The sequence below is a fragment of the Gopherus flavomarginatus genome, chromosome 11 (genome assembly GCF_025201925.1).
Source record: "Gopherus flavomarginatus isolate rGopFla2 chromosome 11, rGopFla2.mat.asm, whole genome shotgun sequence".
NCBI lineage: Eukaryota > Metazoa > Chordata > Testudines > Testudinidae > Gopherus > Gopherus flavomarginatus.
In genome coordinates, this window is record NC_066627.1 from 22,326,365 (window position 1) to 22,339,834 (window position 13,470).

General features: G+C 55.9%; 1 protein-coding gene across 17 annotated transcripts in view; it reads left to right on the plus strand.

The window, feature by feature from the left end:
- The window catches only part of CHD6 (chromodomain helicase DNA binding protein 6), a 213,768-nt gene that overhangs the window by 91,699 nt on the left and 108,599 nt on the right, over positions 1-13,470 (plus strand). The window lies entirely within an intron of this gene.

Consider the following 13,470-nt stretch of genomic DNA (forward strand, 5'->3'; position numbering starts at 1 on the left):
CTCAGTTTAAGGCCACTGCCAGTCATAGTCTAGCCCCCACGATCTGGGGCAGACTGCAGTATCAGCCTACTCATCACTGGCAAGATTGGGTTTGGACCTGCTGCCTTTGCCTACCCCTGGGCTGCCGTCTGCAACCCCCAGTACCTATTTGCCTTCTGCTAGGCCACAGCCTGGGCCTTTCCAGGCTGGAGCTCCCCAACTCCTCTGCTTTTCCCCAGCCCTGCTTTACTCAGGTACCCTGGCTTTAGCTCCCTGCAGCCAGGCCTATCTCCCTTTACAAACAGAGAGAGGGACTGCTGAGTTCCTGGCTCCCAGCTTCTTTGTACAGGCCAGATAGGGTCTGATTGGGGCGTGGCCCAACTGCAGCTGTTTCCCCGATCAGACCAGGGTTTTCTGTCTCTCAACCCCAGCCCTCTCCAAGGGCTGTCTTTAAACCCCTCAGAGCAGGAGTGGGTGACCGCCCCCTACAGGGATCATCAAACATAATAACCCTTGTATGATGAACACCACATCAGAAAGAAATCTCTTTCTCCAAACCTTTCTTCTGGCTTCAAAAAGCCTCCAACTCAAAGCAGCACTAGACCCTGCCAGAGCAATAGATACAAAATCTGGAGCCATATCTCCTCTGTTATGATAACCAGTACTCCCTACAACACACCTTTCAAGAGTGATAGGTCCTACAGATTCTTTATCACCACACGTGTGCCTCATTCAGTGCATCGCATGTCCCAATAACTAATATGTGTGTGAAACCAGACAATCACAATGCTTTTGAATGAACACACAGTTTTTTTGTCTTATTGTTTATCTGTGTATCTCCTGTGAGTGAACTCTTTTCACAAAGCCATCTCACTCCATAGCTGATCTTTCAGTACTTGTCCTCAAAGGAAACCTGCACAACACTTTCAAAAAAATGTGCCTGGGAACTTAAATTCATAACTCTGCTAGATACCAAAAACCATGGACATAACAGGAACACTGGTTTTATGGCTCATTACAGTTTGTAGCACCTCACATTACCTGCTATCCTTAATTGCCCTCTTGAAACCCTTCTGTGTAACAAGCTAGATTCCAATTGCCCACTTCTTTTTAAGAGACTTCCTCCCATATACATTACCCCTTCTGCTTAATCCCAACTTGTATTTAGCTCAGACACTGCTTCCTTCTCCAGATCTGAGGAGGAGCTCTGTGTAGCTCAAAAGCTTGCACCTTCCACCAAAAGAAGTTGGTCCAATAAAAGATATTACCTCACCTACCTTGTCTCTCTGCTGTTTTACTAGCAGTTGTGTGAGTTAGCCCATCACAGTGGGGAAGGGACTGATTGGCTGGTTTAAACTAGTGTCTCCAGTGCCTTTTCATGCTGGGCCAGGGATTTAAAGGGCTCTCTGGCAAAATTCTTGCAGATGTGTAGAAAGCCAGTGCTCTGCAAAGATCAGCTTGGGTAATGTGCTCCCTACAGTTAATAGGGCCAGGCAGCTGCATGCAGACTTGTGCAGTGTTTCAAGACCTGGGCTGGCTGAGTGAGGTCTGGATCTGAAGACGCTGTACAGACCCCTGCTACTTCCACAGGTGGAAAAAGGCACTTCTGGTAGAGCTCGCATCTACCATCCCAGCAGCAGTTGGAGCTCCAGGAGCATCCTCACCTTATGAACCTCTTGGCTAGGTGCTGGGTCAGGTCCGTCACTAGTAAGGCAGGAGCTCTTCCCCATGTAAGCGCAGGATTCTTCCGCTGTCTCCTTGGCATCACTTCAGACTAGTCGAGTCACAGCCCAGCTCTGTGCCTGGTTGGGCTGATGGGGAGGAAACAAAGGCCTTGTCTGCACTTCAGAGTTTTGGCTCACTCAAAAAGGTATTTTTGGGCATAACTCCCATGGAAATGAAAGGGAGTTAGACTCCTAAATACCTTTATGGATTTGGGCGTTGCTGCTCTACCTGTGCCAGCAAAGGGGCAACCCCTCCTCACTAGTGTAGCTGCAGTTATACTAGTACAGGGGTCTCAAACACAAATGACCACGAGGGCCACATGAGGACTAGTACGTTGGCCAGAGGGCCGCATCACTGACACCTCCCCCGGCTGCCCTCGGCCCCGCCCCCACTCCACCCCTTCCATGAGGCCCCACCTCTTCCCTGCTCCCATTCCAACCCCTTCCTCGAAATCCCTGTCCCAACTCCGCCCCCTCCCTGCCTCCAGGGGGTGCAGGAGGGATGTGGGGTGTGGCAGGGGGTCGGGGTGCAGGAGGGGTGCAGCAGGGGGCTCAGGGCAGGGAGTTGGAGTGTGGAGTGGAGGAGGGGATCGGGATGTGGCAAGGGGCTCAAGGCAGTGGGTTGAGGTGCAAGAGGGGTGCAGCAGGGGGCTCAGGGCAATGGGTTGGGGTGCAGGATGCGGCATGGGGTTCAGGTCAGGGTGCAGGATACTGCATGGGGTCAGGTGCGGCAGGGGGCTCAGGGCAGTGGGTTGGGGTGCAAGAGGGGTGCGGGGTGCGGCAGGGGGCTCAAGGCAGGGTGCAGGGTACGGCAGGGGGTCGGGTGCGGCAGAGGGCTCAGGGCAGTGGGTTGGGGTGCAAGTGGGGTGTGGCAGGGGCTCAAGGTACAGCAGAGGCTCAGGGCAGTGGGTTGGGGTGCAAGAGGGGCACGGGCTGCGGCAGAGGGCTCAGGGCAGTGGGTTGGGGTGCAGGAGGGGTGTGGCAGGGGCTCAAGGTACAGCAGAGGCTCGGCAGTGGGTTGGGGTGCAAGAGGGGCACGGGCTGCGGCAGGGGGCTCAGGGCAGGGTGCAGGGTATGGTAGGGGCTCAGGTGTGGCAGGGGGCTCGGCAGGGTGCAGGGTACGGCAGGGGGTCGGGTGTGGCAGGGGGCTCAGGGCAAGGTGCAGGGTACGGCAGGGGGTCGGGTGTGGCAGGGGGCTCAGGGCAGGGTGCAGGGTACGGCAGGGGGTCGGGTGCGGCAGAGGGCTCAGGGCAGTGGGTTGGGGTGCAGGAAGGGTGTGGCAGGGGCTCAGGGTATGGCAGAGGCTCAGGGCAGGGTGTTCAACTGCACGAAGGGTTTGGGGGGTGGGCTCTGGCCCAGCGCGCACCGGGGGCAGGGCAGGCTCCCTGCCTGTTTGCCCTGCCCCCGCGCCGCTCCTTGAAGCGGCTGGAACGTGGGCGGGGAGAGGCGCCGGGAAGTGTGTTGCTGTTACTTCAGGCACCGCCCCCAGTGTCTCCCATTGGCTGGGAACGGGGAACCGCGGCCAATGGGAGCTGCTGGGGGGGGGGCCTGAAGCAACATCAAAACACACCCTGCACCTCTCTTCCCCCACGTTCTTTCCCCTTCCCGGAGCAACGCGGGGGCGGGTCGAGCAGGCAGGCAAGGAGGGTCCTTTGTTATTGGAGGGTCCTTTGTGGTCACTGGGCTGCATGTGCTGGCTTGTGTTTGCGAGTGGTCACTGAAGCACCCTTTCAAACTGATCTAAGGAACGCCATGGACTCTGCAAACGCACAAAGCAAACTGCAGGAAGTAGGTCCTTTGTGAGGCCTTGAAATGTGACTCTCCTGTGTGTACGGAGGCCCTTGGTGGGTAGCGGATGTGCTGACTGGCTGCGCATGGTTAACGCCCAGCGTGGGAAGCCCAGTCTGGAGTTCACAGGCCTCCAGAGCACAAGCGGAGCTCTGCCCAGTGGCTTGTGTTGTGGTACTTTGGACCAATAATCACAGGTCACTGAACCATTCTGAGAGGCATGGGGGTGGCAGAGCTGAGGATTGAGCCACTTGTCCAATGTGTGGCCATTGTTGGAAGTACCAATTTGAATGTGGAAGTAGGAGCCAACTCTGAGTGCTCACATCCATAGCATGCCCAGATGTGTGCAGAACTGCAATAACGATGGCAAGGCCAGAGCGTTGCCCTTGAAGGAGTTGCACATTCTTGCATGGCCCTGCAGGGTTTCTGTCTGGGGATGATTTGATGATCAGAGAGCATCTGCTTTGGGCCTTCAGTGTTGGGACTCAGGCTGCCACGAAGACACACGTGTTCTGCTCAGCTGCAGACTTCCCAGCATGTGGCTCTTGCAGAGCATCTGAGGAGTGGTGCTGTGCGGAAGCGCTATATGATGCTGCTTGCATGAAAGGAGCCATGAGGAAGTGCATGATGTTGTTGAAAATCTCTTTCCGTTAAGGCAGATATTGGGGGAGATGGCTGAAAAAGCAGCAAAGGTGCCTTTAGGAAGGAGCCAATATCTTCCACATAGCTAGAGAAATGGGCCCAGCATTTCTATACCCACCATTGGCTCAGCCTCCTGACCTGTTGGCTGAGAGACTGACCCAGTCCAGGTGGCCAGGGATGATGGTGCTGATCTTGGCCAGGCCCTGATGTGGTGTCCCATCCGCTCCCACACATACTGAGAGGGGGCTGGCATGTCCCATTATGGGAACAGCACCTGAGGTGTTGCCTGCAGGCCCCCTGGGTAGGGAGATCCCTGCAGTTGGGGAGGTCAGACTGTGGTAGCATGTGGCATATTCTGAGGCCCAGAGCCATGGGATGCATTTTGAAAGGACTAGCCATTGCCTTGCTGCTGTAGGATGCTGGAGTTCTGCTTTCCATCTGGTAATTGCGCTCAGCTGCTCCTTAGCAAGGATGCGAAGGGAGATTTGGCTTCTTGAGAGGGCTGTTGGCTTTGTAGCTACTCCAGTAAATCATTCCAGTCGATCCCTGACTCAGGCATCTTGGAAGATCTAAAAAGTTCTCAGGAAGGTGGGGCATGGGCAGATTTTAGTACTTGACAGCTGGGGTCAGAGTCGACTTCTTAAGAGCTGCTGTCTCTCTTGGTGAAGAAAGCTCCCCTTGGTCATTAATGTGAGGCTGCAGTGCCCAGGTTTCCTGTGGAGGCCAAGTTGCAGTAAGATTTTTCCTGAAGCCAGTGTGGGTAGGAACGGGGTAGCGCCCGTGTTTCGTACATTATATTTAACCAAGACACAAGTGAGTATTAGTTGATTGGTCACATTCTGGTTCATCTTCATGCATATCATAAATCTCCTGCATAGGTCAGCACGGTAGCCATGGAACAGCGCTGCACACAGCTGGGTGGAGGTCCAGGACTAGAACAGCAGGGTGCGCAGCAGTGATTGCAGGGATGCCAAAACAAGCAGCATGCTCTGGCCCACGCCTGAATATCCCTGGAAATACAGAGAATCCATCTGTCCAAGTCTTTCAGGAATGTTAGGAATTGTTCCTCTTTCTGACAACATTTCACTCCCTACTTGTGTGTAAATACAAATTAGAAATCGGAATTCACAGAGCAACCTGCACTTGGACCAGAGCAAATAGGAATTCAGCCCTTCAGTGCACAGGAGTATAAATGGTTACATGCTTGTCCCATGGCTATAGAATTTCCGAAGAATTCTACCTGCTTGATGATTCCTAAAACCAAAGCTTTGTTTGCAGGCAGGTCAGGTTTCCTTCAGGGCTTGCCCCAGTCCCTGCAAATCAAAGAAGTGCCAAGTGAAGGGAAAAGCCTCCAGTGTCCCCTGGCACATGGACATCCCGTTGCACAGTGTCAGGGATGCGCTGCACTCCTAGGGAGAGCACTTCTACTCACCCATTGTGCATCTGCAAGGCAAACTTTGAACTCCAGCCTCTGCAGCAGGCATTACAGAGATGCTGGGTGTGGCTCTAGAGTTGAGTTTTCCCCCTAAAGCAAGGATTCAGCTTTGCCAGCTTTTCAGGGGAAATTAGTGGCACTTAATCACTATTGTATCATTAATACCAAGTATTCATTTAGCTATTTTGCGTATTGCAGATAATTTACATATATATTCCAATGATCAAAAAATGGAATGTGACTTTAGTGCTGGTGAAGGCATTGGCCTGAGAACCCAAGTGAAGGGAGATCCCTTATTTATCTACAGGGCACTTCTCCAACACACCACTCTGCCTGCCTTAACCCTGGGTCATCAGAGGGCCGCCAGTTAATGCCAAGCATGGAGAGGAGTGTGTAAGGTGGGACCTGGAACTGAGACCTACCAAACTCTTCAGTCCCAACTGAGCGGGGCTAGATTCAATCTGGTGCCATATGGGGAAAGGCTGTGTAACCCATCAGCTATGTCCTGAGGCACTGGATCCTGCAGCAAGTGCTGACATCAGAGGGGTCTCAGAGAGAGATTATGGAGGGGCTGGTCCCTGCTCCAGAGCTATGTCTTGAGATGGGATTTGTACTACAAAGAGGGGATTCAGCTGCTTTGGTACATATGAAAAAGACACTGTTTGCTCCCCAAACTACGGCCCTGTGGTTTGGGAACAGAAGGAAGCTTCTGAGAATTTCCAGTTCATTAAGAGATTTGAATTCCGGTTTTGTTATTAAGAATTATCTTAATAATAGAATAGTGCAGGCTCTTCAGCCCTCCGCAGAGTTGTCACTCATTGAAAACTTGTGCACAGACCTTTTTGGATTATTGATCACTTTTATTCCCCTTCCAAAAGCTTGGGCACTTGGAAAGTCCTATATGCCTGTGGGTGTTCAGCAACCACGATATCCAGGTGTTGCAGGCCGTTCTGGGTGCTACAGAGCAGTGGTCTGAGCCTCCAGATCCACCACTGAGCCCTGCTCTCAGCCAGGCCAGTCACTGGGCCAGCATTTCACGCTACAGCTGGGGCCAACACATCCCTTCTGAGATCCAGAAGCAATGAGCCCAGGGTCCCTGGATTCTGAGGGGTGGGAGTCTCCTGTGGCCTCTATCCCCCAGTTGCTCACCATTCATTCCTGTGGCCTCCCAAGTCTCTGATCCTGGGAAGCTGTAGTTGCCCATGGCACTTGCTCTGCCTGTCTCGACATGTGCCAGTGAGAGGGGCTGCAGGAGGCAGCCTGTACGCAGGTGTGGCAGGGTCAGGCAGGAGATCTGTCTAGGAGAGGAAGCATGTTCCTCATTACTTCTTGCACCACCCTCCGTCTTTTGATCTCTCTCCTGATGAGTGTCAGCAGGCAGTGGGGGCTGTCCAGTCCCTAGCAGTGCAGGGACAGCCAGTGATCCGTATGTGCTGTGCTAGCCCTGAGATTTTTGGTCTCTTCCTTCCCTTTCACACTGGGATGGCCAGGCTGAAAGCATCCAGATCGAAAGGCAACACTGCTCCTACTTTCTCACAGGCTTGCTAGACTGGGAAGCTGAAAAGGAGCCTGCCCCGCCCCTTTCCCCATGCTCATTATAATTTCATCCTGTTTATTATTTGCAAAGAAAGAGTCGTGTTTCTGGCTGACTTGTGAGTATCCCTCGGTCACTGTCTATCTCTGGTAGCTTTTCTGAGAAACATTTCCTATGATACATCCTGTCCTGGGTTGAAACACCACATGGAGCTCAGGGTCTCCCATGAGTGCTTGGCACAGCCCAAATCCCAGCGAGAGTCCTACAAAACAGTCCTCTCTTCAGGGGAAAGTAAACTCCATTACACCAGTCTAGCCCTGGAGCTCTCTGGTCACTTTATTGCTCCCCTTATGGCCTGTTTTGCGAGCTTTGGAGGTTGCTGTGCTGGTTTTACCCTGTCTGCCTGAGGCTGCGAGCAGTAGGAGGAGGGGATTGAATTCTTTCAGGGGTTAGTGTTGAAGAAATTGCAAAAATAAACACCAGAAGCAGGGTGAAGCAGAGAGTACGCCAAACTGCTTCGGGTTTGCACAGCCCGTGGTGTCAGGAGTGGCCTGGGTGTGTCAGATCCTTTAGAAGGAAGACCAGTGACCCTGTGATCACACTGCCCAGCACTGTTTCTGGCTGGGCGGCTGCCTCCTGTCTGCATGCTGAGTGAAACACACAGCACACTCCCCAGGGTTAACCAGCACCCCATTGGGGGTTTCCCTGTGCCCCCTCTAGGGCAGTGAGGCAGCTGTAAAGAGGTTGCAGGGCAGGCATAATTCCAGGGAATACCCCTGGCTTGGGAACGCCCGCCTGGCCATGGAGCCAGCTCTGCGTCACCTCCACAGCAGGTCTGAGAGCACTGGATGTGTAGAGGTCAGGCGGAGGTGGCAACTCCAAAACTCTGCAAAGCCCTAGGAGGCTGTCACGGAGTGTGGGGGAGTCCGGCCCTGCACCCCTCTTCCTGGGACCCACAGTGACTCTCAGCCAGCCAGTAAAACAGAAGGTTTATTGGACAACAGGAACACAGGTTACAGCAGAGCTTGCAGGCACAGTCAGGACCCCTCCACCGAGTCCTTCTGGGCTTTCAGGGTGCTTGGATCCTAGCTAGGATACCCTGAATTCCGCCCACACAGCCCCAAGCCCAAACTCAAACTGCTTCCCTCCTGCCACTCCCTTCCTTTGTCCCCCTCCTGGGGCAAGGTGTTGACCTTTCCCCTCCCTTACCTAGCTCAGGTTACAGGCTCTGGCATCGTCCATCTCCTAAAGTCCTCCCCTGCTCTCCCACTCCCCACACAGACAGTCCCTACTGCATCACATCTCTCCCCCCTTCGAGACTGAACTGAGCGGGGTCACTCTGCCCAGTGACCTGGGGAAGTTCAGGGTCCCCTCTCCGGGACAACGCATCCGCTGTCAGGTTGGCACTTCCCTTCACATGGACCACGTCCATGTCATAGTCCTGCAGGAGCAGGCTCCACCTCAGGAGCTTGGCGTTGGCTCCTTTCATCTGGTGCAGCCAGGTCAGGGGAGAGTGGTCGGTGTACACGGTGAAGTGTCGCCCAAAGAGATATGGCTCTAGCTTCTTAAGGGCCCACACCATGGCCAGGCATTCCTTCTCGATGGCCGCGTAGCTTTGTTCCCGGGGTAGCAGCTTCTTACTCAGGTACACGATGGGGTGTCTCTCCCCCTTTTCATCCTCCTGCATTAACACCGCCCCTAGTCCCGTGTCTGAGGCATCGGTGAACACCATAAAGGGTTTGTCAAAATCTGGGTTTGCCAGAACTGGGTCGCTAACCAGAGCCTCCTTCAGCGCCCGGAAAGCCTCCTGGCACTGCTCAGTCCAGATCACCTTGTCTGGCTTCCCCTTTTTGCACAGTTCAGTGATGGGGCCGGCTATGGCACTGAAGTGGGGCACGAACCTTCGATAGTACCCCGCCATCCCAATAAAGGCCTGGACCTGCTTTTTGGTTTGGGGAGCAGGCCAGTCTCTGATCACCTCCACCTTGGCTGGTTCCGGCTTCAGGCAGCCGCTCCCCACCCGATGGCCCAGGTAAGATACTTCAGCCATCCCCACCTTGCACTTCTCAGCCTTTACTGTTAACCCAGCCTTTCGGAGTCGGTCCAGGACTTGTTTAACCTGGGACACGTGGTCCTCCCAGGTCTGGCTGAAGACGCAGATGTCGTCAATATACGCCACGGCAAAACTCTCCATCCCCCTCAGTAGCTGATCCACAAGGCGCTGGAAGGTGGCCGGCGCTCCCTTGAGGCCGAAGGGCAGGGTCAAAAACTCATAGAGCCCCAGAGGGGTGATAAAGGCCGATTTCAGCCTGGCATCTGCGTCCAGCGGCACTTGCCAGTAGCCTTTGGTAAGATCCATAGTGGTGAGGTACCGTGCACCTCCCAGCTTGTCTAGGAGCTCGTCAGGCCTTGGCATAGGGTAGGCATCAGATACGGTGATGGCATTGAGCTTTCGATAGTCCACACAGAACCGGATTGACCCATCCTTCTTGGGAACCAGCACTACTGGCGAGGCCCAAGGGCTGGAAGACGGCTGGATCACCCCCAAAGCCAGCATGTCCCTGACCTCTCTTTCAAGATCCTGGGCAGTTTTACCAGTGACCCGAAAAGGGGAGCATCTTATAGGGGGGTGTGACCCCGTCTCCACCCGGTGGACAGTCAAATTAGTGCGTCCAGGCTGGTTGGAAAACAGCTGTCGGTACAGATGCAGCACCCCTCTGATCTCAGCGTGCTGGCCCGGGGTCAGTTGCTCAGAGAGGGGAATCGCCTCCAGGGGGGAACCAGCTTTTGTCCCAGGGAATAGATCCACTAAGGGGTCATCTCCCTGCCCCTCCCAATGTCCACACACGGCCAACACCACATTCCCCCTGTCATAGTATGGTTTCATCATGTTCACATGGTACACCCGACGGTGATGTGCCCGGTTTGACAGCTCCACCACATAGTTTACCTCATTCAGTTGCTTGATAACCTTGAAGGGCCCTTCCCAGGCGGCCTGGAGTTTGTTTCTCCTCACGGGGATAAGAACCATCACCTGATCCCCGGTGGCGAAGGCACGGGCCCGTGCCGTGCGGTCATACCAGACCTTCTGCCTCCTCTGGGCTCGGGCCAGATTCTCCCTGGCCAGGCCCATGAGCTCGGCCAGTCTTTCCCGGAAGGTCAGGACATACTCCACCACTGACTCTCCCTCGGGAGAGGCCTTCCCCTCCCATTCGTCCCTCATCAGGTCTAGGGGCCCCCTCACCCACCTTCCATACAACAGTTCGAAAGGTGAAAACCCGGTAGATTCCTGGGGTACCTCCCTGTACGCAAACAGCAGGTGAGGTAAGTACTTGTCCCAATCTTGCGGATGCTGGTTCATAAATGTTTTTAGCATCCTCTTCAGCGTCCCGTTGAACCTTTCTACCAGCCCGTTGGACTGGGGGTGATACGCTGAGGCCCAGTTGTGCTGGACCCCACATTTCTGCCATAAGGACCGGAGCAGGGCCGACATGAAGTTGGACCCCTGGTCCGTTAAGACCTCCTTGGGGAACCCCACCCGGCTGAAAATTGTCAGCAGCGCATCTGCCACTGTGTCTGCTTCGATAGAGGACAAGGCCACCGCCTCGGGGTAGCGAGTGGCAAAATCCACCACCACCAGGATGTATTTCTTCCCTGACCGGGTCATCTTGCTGAGAGGTCCCACTATGTCCATGGCCACCTTCTGGAAAGGTTCTTCTATGATGGGTAAAGGCCTCAAAGCCGCTTTCCCCTTGTCCCGGGCCTTCCCCACCCTCTGGCAGGGGTCACAGGATTGGCAGTACTGTCGGACATGGGTAAAGACCCCAGGCCAGTAAAAGTTCTGTAGCAGCCTCTGCCTGGTGCGTCGGATTCCCTGGTGCCCTGCGAGAGGGATGTCATGGGCCAGGTACAACAGCTTGTGACGGAACTTCTGGGGAACCACCAGCTGCCTCCTGATCCCCCATGACTCTACTTCCCCTGGGGGAGCCCATTCTCGGTACAGGAACCCCTTCTCCCACAGGAACCTCTCCTTGCAACCTCTCCTCATGGTCTGTACCGCACTAAGGTCAGCCCGGTCCCTGTGCTTCCGCAAGGAGGGATCTTTCTGCAACTCGGCCTGGAACTCAGCAGCTGGGACAGGAATGGGGACCGGCTCTCTCTTGCTGGCTGGGTCTGAGGCCGCAGCCTCTCTGCACCGTGCCCCTGGGCGTTCCCCGCTCCCTGAGTTAGGGTCCTGCACCTCAGGTCGAGTACCTTCCCCGTTTTCGGGGTGCAGTGCCATTTGCCGACTCTGACTACGAGTCACGACCAGGGCACTCTGGGTGTTACTAGGCCAGTCCTCAAGGTCCCCTCCCATTAACACGTCAGTGGGCAAATATTGGTGTACCCCCACATCTTTGGGGCCCTCCTTGGCCCCCCATTTCAGGTGTACCCTTGCCACGGGTACCTTGAATGGGGTCCCGCCCACGCCCATCAGGGTCAGGTAGGTGTCGGGCACCATCCGATCTGAGGCCACCACCTCGGGCCGGGCCAGCGTCACCTCTGCGCCCGTGTCCCAGTACCCAGTGACCTTCCTCCCATCCACTTCCAGGGAAACAATGCACTCTTTCCGGAGGGGCAGCCCCGCGCCCACCCGGTAAACCAAAAACCCGGAACCGGGAGCATCCATAGGTGGTATGTTGCCAACCCCCCTTTCCTGGGAATGTAGCCCCTCCTCCGATTGGGTTTTTACCCAGTCCACCCTCTGCGGGTTGGGTCTGCTTGGTCTGTCCCTGAGCTTGGGGCACTGGGCCCGTATGTGACCTCGTTGGCCACAGCGATAGCAGCCCATATCTCGTGGGTCCCCTTGAGTGGGTCGGAGGGACCTGCCGCTGGATGTTCCCCTTTTGGGGGGGTTCTCCATAGGCCCCCTTTGGGAGGTCCCATGTTGACTCTCTCTCTGCGTTGAGGCAGGCCTGCTCCTTCGAGACTCCTCCCTGCCATCCCCTGCCCGACTGTCCACAAATTGGTCGGCCAGCTGGCCTGCGTGCTGCGGGTTCTCCGGCTTCTGGTCCATCAACCACAGCCTCAGGTCGGACGGGCACTGCTCGTACAGGTGCTCCAGTATGAATAGGTCAAGCAGGTCCTCTTTAGTTTGGGCCCCAGCTGTCCACTTGCGGGCATACCCCTGCGCCCGGTTGACCAGTTGTAGGTATGTGACCTCACGGGTTTTACGCTGGCTCCGGAACTTTTTCCGGTACATCTCAGAAGTCAGCCCAAACTCGCGGAGCAGGGCCTGTTTGAACAGTTCGTAGTCCCCTGCCTCCGCCCCTTTCAGTCGGCTGTACACCTCCACGGCTGTGGAGTCCAGTAAGGGGGTGAGAACTGCGATCCTGTCTGCAGGGTCAACCCTGTGCAGCTCGCAGGCATTCTCAAAGGCCGTCAGGAAGGTATCTATGTCTTCCCCCTCCTTACGCCGGGGCAGCAAGTGCTTATCAAAGCTCTTTGTAGGCTTGGGTCCCCCCTCACTCACCGCAGCCGGAGCCTCACTGCTCCTCAGCCGGGCCAGGTCCAGCTCATGTTTACGCTGTTTCTCCTTCTCCTCCCACTCACGCTGGCGCTGGTTCTCCTCATGTTTACGCTGGTTCTCCTCATGTTCACGCTGTTTCGCCTTCTCCTCCAGCTCTCGCCTCTTTAACTCGAGCTCCTCCCGTCTCAGCTCCCTTTCATATTCCAGCCGCATCCGCTCCACGGATGCCGAGCGTTGCCGGGAGGATCCCCTGCTGGGGGGTGAGCTTAGCCGGGGTGATCCCCTGTTGGCCGGGGGTGTCACGGTGCCCTCGGTATACACTGGGCTCCTCCCCGCCCTTCCTCTACGCCTAGGAAGGGGGGGTCTCGGGAAGCCCTCGTCCGCTGGCTGACCACTCCCAGCGGGGACAGACACTGGTGCCTGCGCTGCATCTGCTCGGCTGCTTCCCTCAGAGACAGAGCTCCGTTCATTCATGCGGTCTCCCTGCTCCAGCTGGGCAATCAGCTGGTCCTTGGTGCGTCTCCCTGGGTGCAGCCCCCTCTGCTTGCACAGCTCCAGCAGGTCGCACTTGCGCCGCTTGGCATACATCTTCCTGCTGACCACTCACAGGCCGGGGTGCTCGCCGCTCCCCACGGTTTCCAGGGGGACCCCTAGTGCACCAGCCCTTCTTGAGGTCACCACCTCTCTGCCAGGGTCGAGCTGCAGACTCCTCCGCCCCTGGGACCACTCGCTGCAATCCCCCAGGGGACCCTGTTACTGCAAAGTCCTTCTCACTGGGCACACACTCCCAGGGGTTAACCACCCCTTCGTTTTACTGCTCCCCAGTCACTTACTGCAGGAAGCGCCGTCCACGGGGTGC